Here is a 12,878-nt window from a genome sequence, read left to right as displayed (position 1 = left end):
TATTAGGGAACTTCTGTACTTCATTAAAAGCCCTCGCGGGGCGGACTCACGCCCGGCCACGTTATGCACAGGCGCTCCCAGCCGCTCCTCGCCCCCCGCCACCGTGCGCGGCCGCCGGCGCCACCGCCCCGGGCACAGCCGGCCCCGCTCCCGCAGCTGCACCGCCCCGGGGCCGCGCCCGGCTCCGCGCCGCCCCCCCGCGCCCCCGCCCCGGGCGGCTGCACCTGCCCCCGCGGCCGGGCCGCCCCTCCCGCCGCAGCCGGTCCCATCCCGGGCGCGGCGGGCAGGCGGCGCTCTGCGGCCGGGCTGCGCCGGGGCTCCGGGGCGGTGCGGCGCGCTCCGCTCTTCCTCCTCCTCCTCCACCGCGGCGGCGGCGGGCAGATGCGGCGGATCGTGGGGCGGCTCTCGCCCGCAGCGGGCTCCCGTCCCCCCGCCGCCCCCATGGACGGCAGCGGGGGCAGCAGGCGCGCGTAGCTCGGTGAGTCCCGCCGCGGCCGGTCCCGGTGCCGTCCCCTCCCCCAGCACCCTGCCCGCCGGTAGCCCGCACCGCACCGCGCTGCCGCAGCCGGGAGGATGCTGCCTCCCTCTCCCGCGCTCCCCCCGCCGCAACCCCCGCGCCCCACGCGTGCTGGCGGCGGGGCCCGGCTGGCGGCGGCGGGGACCGGCCGGCGGGGCCACCTGCTCCCTGCGGCGCGGCCCCGGCTCCCCGCGGCGGCGGCGGGAGCGTCACCCCGGCGGCCCGGTCCCTCCTGCCGGGATGGGCTTGGGGAGAGCGCTCCCGGCTCCTGGCGGCGAGCGCCCTGCCCGCCGCTCCGGTGGCGTCCTGGGCAGGGGGGGCTTGCAGTGGGACTCCCGAACATTTGTTCCAGGGTAGGACTTCATATCCATCTCGGAGTTATTTTCTTTCAGCTAAATTTCATTTAAACTGGCTCGGCAGTTGTGAGAAGCTCAGGGGAAAACGTCAGTTTGAGGACTGTTTTCTTTACCTTGGGTTTAAAGACCTTTCTCTTTATATTAGGTCATGATTTATGTTTGTGAAATAATCTTGTTGTGATTTATTTACTCCTGGAATTCCAACAGTCCTCTAAAACAGGCTTGTTAGAGGCTGGAATAATCAGCTCCAAGGCACAGCCAGTGCCCTTGGTCGTAACAGGTGCAATGTGCATATTCTTATGAACAATGAAATGGTTTCAGCATTCAGGTTTATTTGTATGCTCTGCATTTCGGTGACTCTGAAGAAATTGTCATGCTATGTTATGTCAAAGATGCGCTTACAGCATGAGCGTGTCCATAGAACCTAATTAACAGGGCACGGGAGCAGCTGCACAGACCCTGGCTGTCAGTGATGGCTTTAATACCCAGGGTATTCCTGGGTGACACTGTATAGCTTGGGGTATTTTCATGGCTTGTGTGGGGGCCCAGACTGGGCACTGGTCCCTCAGCGATGCTCTGGCACAGTATGAAACACTCGGACATGAGGGGGAATAGAGAAGCACAGAGGCGGAACCATTGGTGCTCAGATTGTATTTTCTAGAGTTGATGGTCCTTTCATACAATTCCCTGCCCCTGCATTTTCGGAGCAGGGTGGTAGTGGTGGCACATCTTGTGTCATTACTGAAACCTAAAATGCTGACACTTATATTCCGCAGAAGAGATTTCCTGGGCAGGTATTTCGTAGATAAAAAGATAATCATTGTTTTAGTATCTTCATGGGCTCTGTTTTTATGGCAAAAATCCAGAGTGACACCATATTGGTAATTGACTTAATGGAAGTCATTCAGGAGTTAGAGCTGTAGATCAGAAGGAAATTAAACTGGAATTTAATTATTGCTCTCAAGACAATATAGCACAAAAGGTGTGTTCCAGCAGCCCTCGCCTCGTGCTGTGGGATAGCTGTGCTTTGTGGTGCAGCCAATGGCACCTCCTGCCTGGAGGTGTCTCTGCCCTCCTTGGCACTGAAAGATGCACCTTGCTGGTGCTCTGCTTTCCAAGATTCTTTAAATCTCACTTTGTTAGGGACAGGAGGAGGAGTGGACTGCCTGTGTAGGATGGGTAAGGATGACTGGGGAACGGGGTGAGGATGGGGAGTGAATTCATTTATTACCCTTCAGCTTTTTATAGATTATGACAAAGAAGTGGTTACAAGCAAAGGAGGAATCAAGGCTTTAGCCAGGGGAATGTGCCTGGCAATGAAGTCTGTTAGAGCTGTCCTCCTGGGTGATACTAGAGGAGGCACCAAACAAAGTGAAGGCACCAGAGATGTCTAAGAAGTCTTAGCTTATTGTCAGAGTTGCTGTGAGACTGCACAGGCTTTGATTTATGCCAGGTAGCTTACCCCGTCATGAGAGACTGTGCTTCTTCCTCCAGGAAGATGGTGAGAGAGGTGGGTGGTGTCTTCTGGGGTACTCAGTCCCCCCCGGTGGTGGGGTCTGCCAGCCCATGCTAATGAGCTGTAAATACCAGGGAACTTTGTGGTGTTCTGTAGTACCTGCAAACCTTGGGACAGCAAAGCGTCTTGCAAAGGAGGTGGAGAAACAGAACCAGCACTTCTACTGCTGCGTTAACTTCTCTTGGACTCCTTACAGCCTCCCCCGGCAGCATAATTCCATCCCTTGTAGTTCTTGGTTTATGGCAGGTGAAGTTAGGAATATACTTCTGCCTCCTCGGAGGCACAGCATGTTGTATAGCTCTAATTTAGCTAACCAAGGAACATAATTACCTTGTTAACCCTTCATAAGGTGTGACTGATCCAGCTCCCTCTGGTTAATGAATTTAAAAGTTGTGTGCACTGTTAAAATACAGCACACTTCTCAAAAAGTTGAGGAGAAAGTATTTCTATTATACCGTTAAGTCAACGTCACCTAATGATGTTCAGCTGAAAAGATCTAAAGTGTTATTTAATCAAATTTGGGGACAATAATCTTAAAAGGATTCCTTAAAAATCCATAGAAATAATTAGCAGCCTTATTTAGCATCTTGGGCGATTTGTGCTGGCGAGAGAGTGATTTGTCCTTTTCACATCACTGGCGAAGCGTGATGTTGCTGTGCGGGTGCTGGATAATGTTTACAGATCTGCTAAAGGCATGAAGCTCTGGATACTGGTCCTTTAATTGCCTGAGGCTTGTCATGCTATACATGCTTGTTCAACAGAGTTTTGAAAATCATCTCTGGGAGTCAGTTATTTGTTGATTTGGTCAGGGATGTGTCCATGCTGCAGCCAAGGATGTAGCTTGAAGCCTCTGCTCTGTAGGGGTGTGTCTGTGACCATGTGGAGCTCAGTGCACCCTAAAGCTGCAGGTACCTGCTCTTGCTGTGCTGAGTGCACCCATGCAGAGTGCTGTGTCCTCTCTCCACTCACTTGAGGCACCTGCACGAAATGAGTCCAGGTGGGGTAGATCTAAGAGCAGAGACTTCTAGATGCTCTGGTCAGCTACCTTAGAAACTTGTAGCCCCGAGCCATTAGTTAGGCCCAGGGGTTTAGCAGGATGTAAATTGAGTTACATGTTTCAGATAGCAGAGATGAGAGAGAGCAGGTGTAATTAAAATGAACAAGGGGGATCCAATGCCTTTTGCTGGGTACTGTTGCTTTCTGTATATCAGTTCGGAGAAAATGTGTTCTGGCTGCTGCTTATGGCACATGGTGCTTGTGGGAACTGGGTGACAGTGCCTGTCCTCTGAGGAAGACCTGTTCTCTCACAGTAGACAGCTAATAAATGAAGTAATAGTAGTAGATTTAATCTGTTTAAATCTGTGTCGTGAGTTCCCTAGTAAACTTCATTTATTCTTTTTTTTCTTATTTCCTTGCTGAGAGACTGCTCTGCCTGTAGAATAGTAGTTCACACGCTCTGGAGTGCAGCTTTCTGGTAGCATCACATTGGTTAAGTTAGAAATGTTTTATCTAAGCAAACTCACTCGGGATGCTTTTTCCCACCTGCAGGTTTCTTCAGAGATGCAGAAGCTTAGCAGGTGTGCAGCAAAGGCCTTTCCTTTGCTGGTCAAATGTTTGCTCATGTCCTAAATATAATTTCTGGGAATTTGTGTTTGGTTTGGAGCTGGGGAGCACTTTTCTCTTTTACCCTCTTTATAGATTCAGAGGATTTAAGCATATGATTAACATTAAACATGTGAATATTCTCCCCAGACTAATTTTTTAGATCAAAGGCAGAATGCTCAGTATGTTGAGAGGATGGAGCCCACAACCACTAAACGCAAGGAGCTGATCTGCTGCTATGCTTGTCTAAAAAGAGTATGTGATATGAGTACTTTGTATTTATGTCTATCTGTGCCCCAAATCCCTCTGCTAACTGCTGTCTTGATGTTCCTTATCTACAAAGCGCTTACAAGCATTAACAAACCTTTGTGATGCTGCTGAGACTTGTTGTTATCCCCATTTTTCAGAAGAAGATGCTGCGAGAGTTTGGTGATCTGCTGAGACCACTGCAGGTTATGGACAAAGCTGGGCGTTGAACTTTAGGCTTTTAATTCCCAGCGCTGTAAGGCAGGGGCAGCAGCACAGCTCTCTGGCAGTACTTGATTAAACATTGCCATCTTTCACAGGATCAGAACGCTCCCCAGATTTCCATCCCAACACAGAGGCTTCTCATACAGTCTACTGGCTCAGACTCCAATCCAAAATACAGTCTGTCTGCAGAAATAAGCGGTAGCCTCTTAAGGGAAAGAATCTGAGAAAATTTTGTATCTGTCCTGACTCTCAGTCTTGCTGGAGAGCTGTTGTGTCAAGACTCCGGTAACCTGAATGGTTGGAGCTTAAGAGGAAGGGGGATTTTTCCATCTTCTCCTCCTGTAAGTGCAGTGATTCTTGATTTCTTTTGCCGATTTAAAAATACTCGGATTGACTTTACAGAGCAGAGAGCCTGAATCCATGCATATAAATATGCACACACTAGGTCTGGCAGATGAATCTGTTTCCAAATCTGAGGTTTGTGTTGTGTCACTTTTGGCTCCAAGCTGGTTGTACTTCATTTTCGGTTTTGGTTGTTTTCTTTTTCTTCCTGGTTTTATTATGCTTCATTTCCTTAAATTAGAAGAATTTCTCAAAAGAGAACGGGCAAACTTCAAACATGAGGGAATGTGCTTTGCACTGCTCTTGCCCGGCTGCGCTCGGGCAGGGCAGCGTGGAGGTGAGAGGTGGGCATCTGCCATCCTCGCTGCTCAGCCCTTGGGTAGCAACATCCTCCCAGACCGCTGTGGGATGCTGGGGTCTTGAAGCTGTGGTGGCCAAGCAGGCTCTCACTAGATCCAGTAACAGTGGCAAACGCAAGCTTCCACATGTTTTGAAGTTTTCCTTTAAGAAATGTGATTCGTCAAAATCCAATGTCTTGTAATATAGGACAAGTGACAAATTTGCAACAATCCTTGAGCTTCCAGCAGGATAGCTATCTGCTGTACCCGCACGTATAAACGTGCGTGAGGGACATACAAGCCCTAATTGAGGATTTACTACCTTTACGTGCTTTGTGAATGAGCCACAGCCATCCTTAGCTTTTCCGGGTATGTAATGGCATCTTTCCCTCTTTCTTTTTATCCTCTGTAGGGAACCTGTGTTCTCTGAACTAACATTCCCGTCCACATGTGACCCAATCAGCCTTCATCATTGCTCGCTAGATCAGAAACTTCATTAGTTCATAGCAGTGCTGTTCTTCCTTTTTGTCCCTACTACAGCTAAGCTCGTGGCATTTACAGAGTTGTTAGTCATTAATATTCTTTGTATTCTTCATCTTTGGCTTCAGAAAAGAAGGCCTTTCATCTTCTGCTTTGCTTTGTTTTTTAGAAGAAGCCAAGTTTGACTGGAGGAAAAAAGAAACCAAAAAAACATTTCTCTCCTGCTTTCTTATAAGCTTCCAAGCAGTCTCCCCTGCTGACTTTGTACTTTCACAGTAGACAAACATTGACTTTGTTTTCACAGAATATAGCTAGTTCATTTTTTTTCTTGGTTTACCTTTTTGGTTATGCCTCAGCAGCTTGACAGGACAGGATTAATTAGCAGCGACTGTCTTACTTTGCTGAAATTCTCATTCTTTCCACAATTCTTCCATCAGATTTATTGTACCTAAAGTCAAGTAAAGAGAACATAAGCATGTGTCTAACTTAGAAAAATTGTCAAGGGTTTCCCAGGTTTGGAGCCTAGAAAGTTACTGTGATTGATCTGTTGATTCTTGATCTTTTCTTTTTTAACGAAATCAAAATGCTGATACCCAGGAGTGTGTTTTAACTGTGCCTACTTGGGCTGAAGTGTGCATGGGCAAGTGCAATAATAAGCCACGTTCCTCAGTTGGGGAAGGCTTACTCTTCACTACTAAATGCTCACTACTTGTAAGCAGTCGTATCCTTTCCTGATCTGTAGTGCTAACTAAACAGAAGATATGGAGGCGCAGCACTTGATCTCTGTGATCATATGGAATCTCGCAGCTCGTTTCTGAAGAGCAGGACCAAAGCAAAAAAGACCTTCTGACCTGGGCTATGTGTTTGTTCTTGAGGTTCATTAAATGCTTTTTTTGGATGTGCCAGTAGCTCATATGCATTCTGCTCAGGTTTCCTCGCTCCTAACTCTGATGCAGTGCATATCACAGTGTGATCATTAAGTGTGATTACCACATTTTTGACCTATTTAAAAATCTCCGGCTGTGAAATTCCAAAGATTCTAATTTAAGCTATAAAACAGATTATTAATGTGCCGTCGCTTACACATTTCATGGCTCATTTCCTGATTACAGTAATTTTGAATGTGTACGTATAGTCTGTTCCAATGCACGTGTATAAACATCATACACCATGTACAGCCTGGTCATCTGGGACTGGAGCTCATGTTCCATGTTTCTTCCACAAATTAAAGCAGATAGAAAGCTGCAGTGTTCCACATAGCTTCAGGCCTCTTGCCAGCACCATTCTGCAGGGCTGGACCTCAGAAGAGGGTATGGGAATGAGGGTCATGCGGGGATGCAGAAGTTGGGCAAGAACAGACTTTAGGAACATCTTCACGTGGTCCCTTGCTCTGCCCTGCAGACTGGAGAGGAAGCACCACTGCTCAGTGGCCATCCCTGGGTAGCTGCCAGGGGACTTTAGCTGTACACAGGCAAGATGCTATGTGTACTCAGTGGGTCTGCAGAGAACATAGATGGCTGTTGAGATTTTCAAGTTTTTTCCATCACTTCGTTCAAATCTGTCGTCTTGTTCATGGAACTGAAATTCAGCAGAGCTTCCTTACCCACATGCACAGGAAGGGGTTTGGGGTTACAGTTCCGTGGGTCACTAGTGCTTTGGCCATTAGGATGATACAGTATGAAACAATTCACCGGGGTTACAGGTGCAACCACAAACAGTGGATCCAATAGAGAAATTCAGTCTGAAAGATCAAGAGCATGTGAAAATGTTGTATAAATTATCCTGTGGCCCAGTCACTGCATGAGACCTGAATCAGTGAGGCACTTCTGTGCACGCTTGTATTATTGAGTCTACTCCTGGTGAGGATGTAAAGAAAAGCCTATGTCTCACCAAGTTCCATAGGATTAGTTATATGCTTAAAACTGCATCTAGAGATCTCTTCCTGAGCTAGGAGCATGCTTAAAACTAAGCATGTGCCTGGCTGAGTTTGGTGCCGTGGTCCACAAGGGACTCACCCTGCAGTCCCAGTGTCCATGGTTCTGGCTTCCACATCTTTCAGAAAGCAGCATCCCTTGGGTTTGGGAATTAAATCTTAAAATCTGTGTTGACTTCCCACTTAGAGACTGGGTGTGCATTTTACTTCAGTAACAGCTTGTTCCGGTTCCCTTCCTGTAATCTGACAGCTGGAGCTGCTGCAAATCCAGTGGTTTTAATAGTTGGAGGTGTTTGTGAGTCTCTAACATCACCCCCACTGTCACCTGGTCACAGATACAGTGGGGTCCTCTGTGCTTTTCTCAGAGGTGCAGGTACAATACCTATTAGCAGAAGGAGGGGAGAGGGGAAAAAAAAGTGAATGACAAGTGAAGGAGTTAATTTGGCTTATTGATTTATCATTTTGGGTCATGGCACATGATCAGAGTCCTGACCTGACAGAATCAAGTAGCTCTGTTGCTGAAGTTGTTTTGTTTTTGTTTGGGGTGGTTGTTTCGTGGTTTGTCTTTTTGTTTATTCATATATTGTGTTTATTTATTTGTATATTGTGTTTATTGTTTATTATATTGGTTTAAGTGTTTGTCATTTTAGTAATGGTTACTGCATCAATCACATCCAACACAAGTCAGGAAGCAAGCAAGGTTTGGAAGATCAGGGCTAGAAGTCTCTTTACTTTTCTTTCTTTAAAATCCATTGTTACGACAAATTGACGTGTATATTAAACCTGTAATCTTGCAGATATTTTAAATAGTTGAATAATTTGAAGCATGTGAGCCATTCTTCAGAAGTCAGTGGAGGACAGTATGTGAGCCTGGGCATAGGCTACAGGCTCTTAGCTATTTAGCTCTTTTCTTGCTGCCATGTCAATTTCTTGGCTCTTTGGTCCTGCGTGAGCTGTCAGATATGGATGCTTGCCTCTGTGTGAGATTAGCAGTGATTTTATACAAGTTTGGGATGCAGGATGAAAGCAAGGTGAGATGTGACCCTTCTCTTTCAGGACCTGGAGGTGAACCACTTGTGCCTTGTGCACACAACATGAGAGGTGAGAACCAGGCAATAAGCCATGGTACTTGTCCCCGCTAAGGAGCGGTGTCCCTTGGCATTTTCTGTCCTACTCAATGGAGAGGTGCAATTAGTGCTCCTCATCTCCGAGCACTGCTGGAGGACAAAGTTAGCAGCCTCTCTCACGGCTGCTGCTGTCCCTAGACCTGGAGGAGAGATTTCTGTTCCTCGCGGCCTGTGGAGGCTGCCAGTACAGGCCTTGTGTGCTGATGCTGTGCGTCAGGGACAGGATTTGTGCTTTTGTTCCTGGACTGTGCATATGTTAAACAGCATTTCAGCTGTTCAGTGTGTATTGCTTTAAAACACCAGCAATACAAACTCTGTAAAGGCAAAGTCGCTGCCGTTTGTTACTTGGTTGATGGAGAAGATTTGAATCCTTCTGTCTGCCTCCCAAGTGAGAAGTTGGTTGTGAGGCTGGCTAAGCCTTGGTAGGAGATATTGCATAGTGTACACAGCTGGGAGAGCATCAGCTTGTTGTTTGCAGTTGTCTTATTTCTTAATGTGTTGTAGTAAATTATAAATGTACATAAACACCTACGGAGCATTTCATTCATAAGCTGCCAGACTGCAGTGTGCATTTTGAAATTGCTGGTTTGGGGTTTGTTTTTGTTTTCTAGGAAACTTCATTATCTGATACTAGGCATTTCTTAAAAATAAATATAAATCACATGAGAACCATGTGTCCATTAGTGATTCTGCCAATAAAAATGTCATCTTTTTTTCATTCCATGAAAGATGTGCAACATCTTTTTGTTCTTTATGGCACGGTTGTTAGCTGTTATTATGTCATTTCAGGAATGTCATTATTTGCAGACTGGTGGATTGTGGGGCTGGGAAGCATGTGCCACAGCGTCATGTAGGCCAACAGAAGTATTTGAGGGTATAGATAAGATTAAGGAAATGTGCAAGAGGTTTGTATAAATAGGGATGGTTACGATTAAGTCCCTCTTGTGGCATTACCCATATACCTCTTTCTTCTGGGGCATAGCAGTGCTAACAGCTACCCAGTTTGTGAATTAAAGCAAGCATCTTCCCAAGCGGAACCACAAATGACAGCAGAATTATGATTAAAGGGCAGTCAGTACTGATGGCAAGCCCAACATAAAATACAAGTCTGGCTGCAGTTCGGAGAATGTGCCCATCTAATAAGCAGCTTAACTTGGTGTATTACTGTGAAATAGAAAGAACCATGAAATATGTGATGTGAATAGTAGGCTGGATTTCCCTGTCACTTCGTATTTATGTTCCTGGAGCTGCCCTGGCTTCGCCAGGGTTACTTCTGAATTACGCCCAAGTGCCCAAGTGCATTAGAGGTAGATTTCCACTTCTCAACACCATTTGTTTGGTTTTTTTAATGTGGAAACAGCAGTGTAATTTCTCTGTTGTGTCTCTAGATTTGAAGTTTACATATCAGAGAAAATGCAGCCAGTAAGACTAATTGATCCAAATGTTTTATTTTTACTGATCAGATGCTAACTGCTACAACTTCATTCAACTCCACTAAAGAAGAGAGGTGGTTTTCCTTTCTCATTAATGGGAGTTGGATTGGACCATTAAAGGCCAATTTCAGCAGAGATATTAGCAAATACTAAGGCTTGATCCACAGCGTTTTGCGGTCAATAAATCAGCAATTGCTATCTACGCGATAGTAGGTCTAGTAGACGTTTGAGTGTCTTTGAGAGGGCTTGTCTCTAGTATCACTTCTTTAAGTTTTCTGAAATCTGTTAAATTGAGATAAATCCAGTGACTTGTTCATGTCTATTGGAATTGTTCAAAATTTATGTTCTTTACTGAGAATAGACTGTGGCCTGCTGTGCTTGGGTAGGGGAAATAGGAGCTTTTCCCCTTGGCCTATAAATAGCCTGCCAAATGTTTGTGTTCTAAAGGAGGTGTTCAACCAACCGCTGAAACAGTATTTCGAAACTCCTTTAAATCACTTCCTAATCGTTTCTGTTACGGATAGCCAGGTTTTACTTTTTGTAGGCTTTTACATGCATGAAGTTCCCTTTTAAGATTGTTGTCTCTCTCTCTTGCCTCCCCTCCTAGCATGATTCTTCTCCTTTACAAGCCATGTCCAAATATCTCAGTGGTATGTTTGTGGAAAGAAAAGCCTATTGTATAAGGCTGTGTGTATGAGTGTTTCAGCATGTAGCACAAGAAATCTGAGGTTCTGTCTTGCACACCTTCTATCTTGATGTTTTGACAAGTCCCATTTAAAAACTCTTATGGCAAGTGATTTTTATGAGCACATGTGGAGAGGAATGTGTAAAGTGCTTGGGATGGTAGGGACTAGGAAGACGCATGACAACTGCTTTGTGTAAGATGATCGGTGTTCTGAGGAACAAATGGTGCATTGAGATGACAAATGGAGCAGCGGAGGTGCAGCTGGGCTGCAAAGGCTGTTTGATAGCGGAGGTACCGCCGAGCGGCTCGATGAAAGGATTTTGTATGCTGGTCAGTATAAACAATTTCCTGTTAGGTTTGAGCTTTCTTATAAATTAATGATATAATTCTCATTGATTTAATTAAATGGGGTTCCAGAGTCTTGGTTTGTAGAGTTTCCTGGTAGTGGTTTTATAACTGGAAGAGTTTTAGGCAAATAAATGGCCTTTATTTTCTTGCTTGCTTGGGTGGGGTGTCTGGTGATAATTAGTGCATTTGTCAAGGCGTCCTTCCGTGTTAAGAGACAGGCTGTTACCCACTTTTGATAGACGGAAACAGAGGGACAGTGAGATTATGGGACTTGTTCAGAGGCTGCTGTGTGATGTAGCAGAGCACAAGAGTTAAGTGCTGGCACCTTAAAAGCCAGACTGGTCCCTTGAGTCGTGTATTGCTCTTCCTTTGGGCTATGCTGTGCCTTTGCCCTTCCTCGGGAGGGCAAACAAATACCACATAAATCTGGCACTGTTCCTTGCACCGGCCTCCCGAAGGCAGACAGGGAAGAGAGAGTGCTGACCTGTCCCATCAGTGCGCTGGGGTGCTTGGTGAAGTGGGGAGCAGATGCCTTTCAGCTGCAAAGGGAAAGAGAGATCTGCTCCTCATTTTTCATCATGGTAACTGCAGAAACTCTCCCTCGGTGCAGACCTTCCTCTGGAGCTTGAAGACTAATCTTAGCCCTCTGTTGCAAAGGTTTGGAAAGCCAATGAGCATCAGTGCGCAAATGGCCTTCCAGCATCTGAATAAAGAGCACAGTAAGGAACCCAGTTTAATTCCCATTGAGGTGTGATTCACAAGCTGCCTGAGGACCTGGGGACCTTGTACTGATCTGATTTGGAAAAGTGCATCGGGACTGAAGGCAGAAGCCAGCCAGTAGTGTCCCAGAAGGATGGAGAGGGGAACCAAAGCAAAAATTGTAGGGGAAGTAGTAAAAACTGACACTTTCAACTTAGCAGGTCTTACTTTTAAACGTCCTCCCAGGGGAAAGGTGTTTGGGAGAGCATCACTTCAGTCTTTCACGTGGCTCTGGCTGAAGTCTCCATAGTAATTTGGAGCTCAGAAGGGGGATGGGTTTGCCCAATTTCTTTCCCAGTGAATCTAGACAGTTCCTGGTTTCCATGGTGCCAGAGCCATGAATGTGGACACAGCACCTGCCTGGTTGATTCCATGGGAAAATACCCCCTGCCCAAACTCAGGGCCAAAGTCCTGGTCAGTAGAGCTGGGTTGGGATGGAGCAGTGGTCCTGCACATGATGGCCTCTTCCCTTTTCACACCTGCAAAGCGTCTAAGGCACAGCTCAGCCAGCAGTTTCCTTCATTGGTTTGTGACAGGAGGGAGTGAGGCCAAGGTCCTCCTTTATCAATAGGCCAGCTTTAAAAAATAATAATAATAATAAAAAAAACCCCAAACACCAAACCTCTTCAGCTTTGACCTTGGCTTATTTCCCTGCTGTGAACAAGCACTGTTTGATTCACAAGAGGCTGTGCGTATGTTCTGCATTCTGACAGTACTGAGAAATATTGAAAATCTTGTTCCTAGTAGAATAGAAGAGGGCTGGGTTCATTCCTAGCAGTGGAAGAGAACTTTTTGCATAGATATGAGCTAATATGGAATATCATAAGAAATGCAAGCAGTCTTTAGTCTGGTATATTATAAAGCAAAGGCAGAATACCAGAAAACATAAGGGGGGAAAAAAGTAATTAAGAGTCACCTTGGCATGACCTTCAAAGGGTGTTCCTGCTGTCAGCAAGCAAAGCACAAGTGCG

At 46.1% G+C, this 12,878-nt stretch overlaps 1 protein-coding gene across 1 annotated transcript in view; it reads left to right on the top strand.

Annotated features, from left to right (window-relative positions):
* Positions 1-318: 318 nt before the first annotated feature.
* RASGEF1C (RasGEF domain family member 1C) overlaps positions 319-12,878 on the top strand; it is a 79,223-nt gene continuing 66,663 nt past the window's right edge. The window contains exon 1 of the mRNA XM_037397626.1: positions 319-478. The gene's annotated coding sequence lies outside the window, so the exon portion shown is untranslated. The remainder of the gene's footprint in view (positions 479-12,878) is intronic.

Source organism: Falco rusticolus, chromosome 8 (assembly GCF_015220075.1).
Source record: "Falco rusticolus isolate bFalRus1 chromosome 8, bFalRus1.pri, whole genome shotgun sequence".
Taxonomy (NCBI): domain Eukaryota; kingdom Metazoa; phylum Chordata; class Aves; order Falconiformes; family Falconidae; genus Falco; species Falco rusticolus.
This window is presented reverse-complemented; position numbering and strand designations above follow the sequence as displayed.